Below are 5934 nucleotides of genomic sequence, written 5' to 3'. Positions count from 1 at the left end.
TTGACTACTAATTTATCATTAATTAATACAAAATTCAAACATGCAGTTTGAGCAAAAACTAGTCATACAAACGAAAAGTGTGCACCAGAGTCAAATAACACCTTAGCATGTATTGAATTCAGAATGAAGGTACCTGTTAGTACATCGGGTGATGCCTCTGCCTCGTTCTTTGTCATTTGGAAGGGCTGCCCCCGTTCCCCTCCTTGCCATCCTCTGTTTACCGTAGATCTTCCTCGAGTACCCGACGCATTTCTTCCCATTCTTAACTGTGGAGTTCTTAACAATGGATAATTTGGTCGAATAGGATCCAGGGAATTGCAATTAAAACACCTTCGATTAGCCGGGAAACTTCTGGATAGATGGCCTGCTTCACCACACTTATAACATTTTCTTGGGTCTATCTTACATTCACCCTGATGTAACTGTCGGCATTGTGTGCAAATTTTTTCACCGACCTTCTTCTCTAGTTTGTTATCATATCGTATAGTTTTCGGCCCTCGAAAAGATGAAGGTCCCTCCCATTTTCTTTTCTCTACAACTTTTCCTTCTGGCTGCCGATTCTTATTTCGTTCGGTCACTTTGGCCGCATCTACCGTTAATGAAAAGGTATTGGGGTTCATGGCAATTTCAAACTCTCTAATTGACGGTTTCAAACCCTAGATGTATCTTTCTATCTTTCTGTGTTCGGATGAAACATAGTGTTCAGCAAATCGAGAGTATTCAATAAATCTCTCAGTATACTCCTGAACTGTTCCATTTCCCTGTTATGGCTTCAAGAAATCTTCTTCCATTTGCCTCACTGCAGTTTTAGGACAAAACTGATTCTTGAATCGTTCCACAAATTCTGCCCAAGACAATGTCTGTAAAACATCCGTTCTGGCCGATGATTCAACTTCCTACCAGAACAAAGCATTTGATTTTAAGACTGAAACAACAAATCAAACTTTATCTGCTTCCGGACACCGAATGGTGTTGAACATAAATTCCATTTCTTTGATTCAGCACATAGCTTTCACTGGATCCCTTTCCCCAGACAATGTTGGTGGCTTGCATGCCAAGAACATCTTGATATCTCCCTGCTTATTGTGGGTGACTGGAATAGAGGGATGAACTTCCACTCTTTCTGTTTCCACCCTAGCCAGTATTCCCATGAAAGACGTCAGAGTTTCCCGTAATTTCCCATTTCCTCGGCCAACATATCCCCGATCACATATTCCGGGTGTGGCACCGATCTTTCCAGAATATTCACAGAATGGGATTCTTCTTGTTAAGAATGGACTTCGGTCCGACCCCTTCCCTGAGACTGACTTCTTCCTCTGCCTCGTCCCCTTGGTCTTCCTCGGCCTCTATTTTCGGAAGTACTAGTCGAAAGATTAATGAGTGATTCCTCTCTTTCCTCAGACTCTGGTCAGATTGTTCTTTCAGATCTCCGAGTTCGGCTAGACATCTGAAGATTTTAGTGTTAATAATCACGTGTTCACATTCCCAAATATAATGAAGTATCTAAGTTCAGATGTGTACCTGTAAATTTATAATTACAATGGCCAGATGTAATTAAAATTTACCTTACACACTGTTCTTTCAACCCATCATATTTATTTCCAATGGAGCTAACTATGTTCGGAACCCTTAACAACTGTAGGTATCATGCTGTTAAATACCTAAATCCCTTAAACTCAGTCTCTGATACCACTTTCTGTAATGCCCCATTCCACATATCTCAAGTAACATATATACTTCATACACAAGAAATACATGTTTATATAACACATAGGTCCCTTAGTACAAGAATCTACCTTTACGTAATACAAGGTCCAAAAATTCAAAATACAATTCTTGCACTATTTCATGTTCGGCTAACAAAACTATACATAGCCTGGCCAAATCTTCTACCAAATATGCTCCTAGAAAAATATCACAATTTTCCTTTCTCTTTACCATTTGAAACTCCTGCAATACATATTTAAAATCACAAAATGAGGGTTAGACCAAAAAGGTCTAGAGAGTTACCCTATTAATGTCATTGAAGGGTGAAAATCACCAAAACCTTTAAATAAAACAACTTTTTACATATATAATAAATATATGAACAAGTAAGAACATAATACGAATACCTTCACTTTCCAATAAACTCTGTGTGAAAAAAATTCAGCAAATCCCAACAGGTTATACTAATCAAATTATCATAGTGCCACTTTCAAACCTTTAGATCAAATAAGGTTTATTCAAAGTTCCATGCGAAACCTGTTATCTACTTTTCTATAACATCCAGACTATAATTTCCATTAAGAACCTTGATTCTAAATACTTAAATCACAAAGAAAATCAGATTCCAAATCACAATAATCTTAAGGGATATAATAGTAAGAGTTATATTATGAAATACACACAAATGCCACCCTTATATCCAAATGTACACCTCTACTTGATATGCCACCGTTATCCCATGGTACACCTCTCCTTGATATGCCACCCTTAATTCCTCATCAAAAGTTTCATAAAACAATTCCATATGTAATAGACCGCAGTCAATGGAATTATTATCAGTTCCAAAATTATTCCTTATCAAAATTCCCAACTTCTTTGTTAAAAAAATCAAAATAACATGTTTAAACATTATCCAGTCAAATCTTGTCCGGATAACAATTTCGGACAAATCTCCACATGGTTGACCGATTTAACACTTGTTTTTATCACAAACCTTGTCCGGATAATAAATTCGGACAACACCATACAAGATCATCCGATTTAACCCTTCACATGTTATGTCCGATTTAAAATAAACCGGCCACCATTAGTCGTATTCCTACTTCTTCGTTTAAAATGTTAAATATAAAATTAACATTCATAACTCGCTCAACCCTTGTCCGGTTTAAGGCTAAACCGCTTATGCCTTGACCGGTTTAGGTCTAATCCGGACAACACTCGTTAAGTGGTTCATTTATGAACCGCTCATGCTTTATCCGGTTTAGTTAACCCGGATAGCATTCATCAAGGTTAAATAAAAATTTATACAATCAATTTATATAATTGTAAAAGGTTTTCAAAGCAGTTAAACCACTCACCTTATGCCAATTTTCTTTTGAAACTCAAATTTATCCTTCTCCAAAAAATAAGCAATCCGATCAACTTCCCTCTCTCTTAAATCGCTCAATCAGATAGTAGAAGTGGTAAGAAGAGAGATATGGAGTTCTCAATCCCTTTTTATACCCCTTACCAAAAGAGGTATGGCGGCTAAGCCACTTCCCCCCCCCTCACATGCATGCATTCAAAAACATATATATGCACACATTCATTTTGTCTAGCCACACACACATATATATATATATATATGCATACATACATATAAATATATTTCACATTATGCATATAATTCGCATATCCACATGATCAAATGTACAAATTTATCATGTTGTCATGTAAACACATAACATATAATCACATATTATTTACCTCAGGTGATAACCAAGATCCAGTTATCACATTAGACCTCTTCCAAGACCAGGAATTCCTTCGGGAAATAATCCTATAACAAAACCTGCTTTTAATCAGACTTTAGTAGCCAGACAAGACCTATTTACCAAGAACGTCTTAGATTTGGAAATAACGAACTAATTGTGTTTCCAAGTTCCAGCAATGCATGTTTCAGGATGCAGAACCATATCTCTCTCAGCAAAGAAGAACGTTGTCTTGTAGACAATATTTGGGTAGCCTTCGGAAAAAACCCAAAAGACGTTAAATATTTTATTGCATGTTTAAATGCTTAATCAGAATGCTAAGCATTTTAAATTTTATGTTATGTTAAAGGGTAAAAAGACAGGTTTCATCCATACTTGGATCGAAGTTCTTGATGCAACTCAAGGATATCCTGGTCCTTTATGCAAAGGTTTTAATAATTATGAAGAAGCCCTTTCTTCAGCCATACAACGTTTAGGAAAGAACTTTTTCGTTTCTCCTTCCCTCATAAACTATACAGAACCCCCTTTAGACTTTTCTGCTTCCACAGACCCCAGCCATACTCATACTATTTTTTGTGATCATTGTGAGACTATGTCCAGAAACATTAAAATTATCAATGATGACAATACTCAGCTCAGAAATGAGAAACTTGTTCTTCAGAAACAAGTCTCAATGCTTGAGAGACAAGTTCTTTCATATTCTCTCAATCAGAACAAAGGCTCATCTTTTGGCCCAATACAGAAGATTAAGATGGGTGGACATTCTCCAATGAATGTCAATAAAGGTATCATTGAACCTACAAACTCAATTGCTAGTCCAGCTGCACCGGTGGCTGATAAAGACATATCAAATTCGGAGACGGCTATGGGATTGCCAAAATCTCAAGAGACACAAAGGACTCTTGATTCCTCTACTCAAAGCCAGACTCAAAACCAGACTCAAAGCCAGACTCAAAACCAGAAAAATAAAGACATATGGGATTCTCTTGGAGAACCTGAAAAATAATTTGATTTCCTTGTTAAATACAACCCAACTCCTTCAACCCTTGACCCTTCACCTTCCTATACAAACCAGATATTTCTTTCCATACACAATCCCAAGAAGCTCATCATTTAGACTCCATCCAGCTTGAAAATACCCATGACCAAAACCAGTCTTCACCAAAAAAATAAAAAACCAAAAAAGAAGAAAATCAAAAAATCAAAAGTGAAGATTAGGAACGAGATCAATAATATTATTGAAGAAGTTATCAGGAATTTCATTCCTCAGCATACTGAAGAAATTTTTTTAGAAGACACAGTTTTCGAAGACAGTTCAAGTTCTCCAGATCAAGATCAGAGAGGCTACTGTTCAGACGGTGGATACTCTTTTGATTTGATTGTCAGACTTAATCTCAATACCTAGAAGATTAGAGACAAGACGAATGGTGGCAATAGTATCAATCAAGAAAAAGATTTGTTATAATGTAGAAAACGACAAGACTCTCATCTATTGCAGACTAGATAATAACACGTTGAAGACTTTTATACAGATTGCAGTTTTTTCTTAACACATTGACACGTATTTCATACGTGTTAAAACCCTTCATACTATCGTGTCGTCTTCTCACTTTGAGAATTTCTGTTATAACCAGGTTTGAGACAACCTGAGTTGAGGTAATTTATACATGTTTATTATGTGAAGTACGTGAAATATGCATATCTAAGTAGAAATACATGAATCATATATGTGAACATGATATTGTGCATGTATATACGTGAAAAGATGGCATGACATATATGATTTATACATGTATGCATGTTGTATGAAGCATACATGAGGTGGTGTTTATTGTATTCAGGTGAAATTATTATATCTTCATGGTTAAGAAATCATGAATTTTATAATGATTTATCCACCGCCCAAGATTATTTCTATTGGAAGAAGCTTTCACCRCCTATGAGTTTTATAGTTAAAATAATCCTCACCGCCTTGGTGGGAGTATTTAAAGAAATAGAAATATAAGATTTTATCTTATTATTACATTTGAAGAAAGTTTTGTGACGGTGAAAGGAATCTGTTGTTCAAAGTTGTTTGAAAAGATTGTGAGTTGCTGTGTGCTTTTTATCTTCAAAACCTGTGATTTGTTAAGGTGTGTTTTAAACTACCGTTGAGTATAAACTGTGAGTTTTTAAACTACCATTGGTTATAAACTGTGAGTTGTATAACTATTGTTGACTATATGCTATGAGTTTTGATGTTGGTTTTGAAGAAAGGATGTTAAAACTATTTTGATAGTTTTAAGGTGTTATTGTTATTATGGGAAAGATAAAGAAGAGTTTGCTTCTTTAAAACAGTTTTGGAAATGATATCCTGTTTTGAGGATTTAAAGGAAACTTGATGTTTTGGAAAATCTTTGAAAGACAAGATTGTTCCTGAGTTTGAAAGATTTTTATGGATAAAACTATGAATGAGGATTCGATAAGATGGTTGTGA

This window comes from Cynara cardunculus (genome assembly GCF_001531365.2).
Source record: "Cynara cardunculus var. scolymus isolate 2C chromosome LG 2, CcrdV1, whole genome shotgun sequence".
In the NCBI taxonomy this organism is placed as follows: domain Eukaryota; kingdom Viridiplantae; phylum Streptophyta; class Magnoliopsida; order Asterales; family Asteraceae; genus Cynara; species Cynara cardunculus.
Note: the sequence above shows the minus strand (reverse complement) of the source record.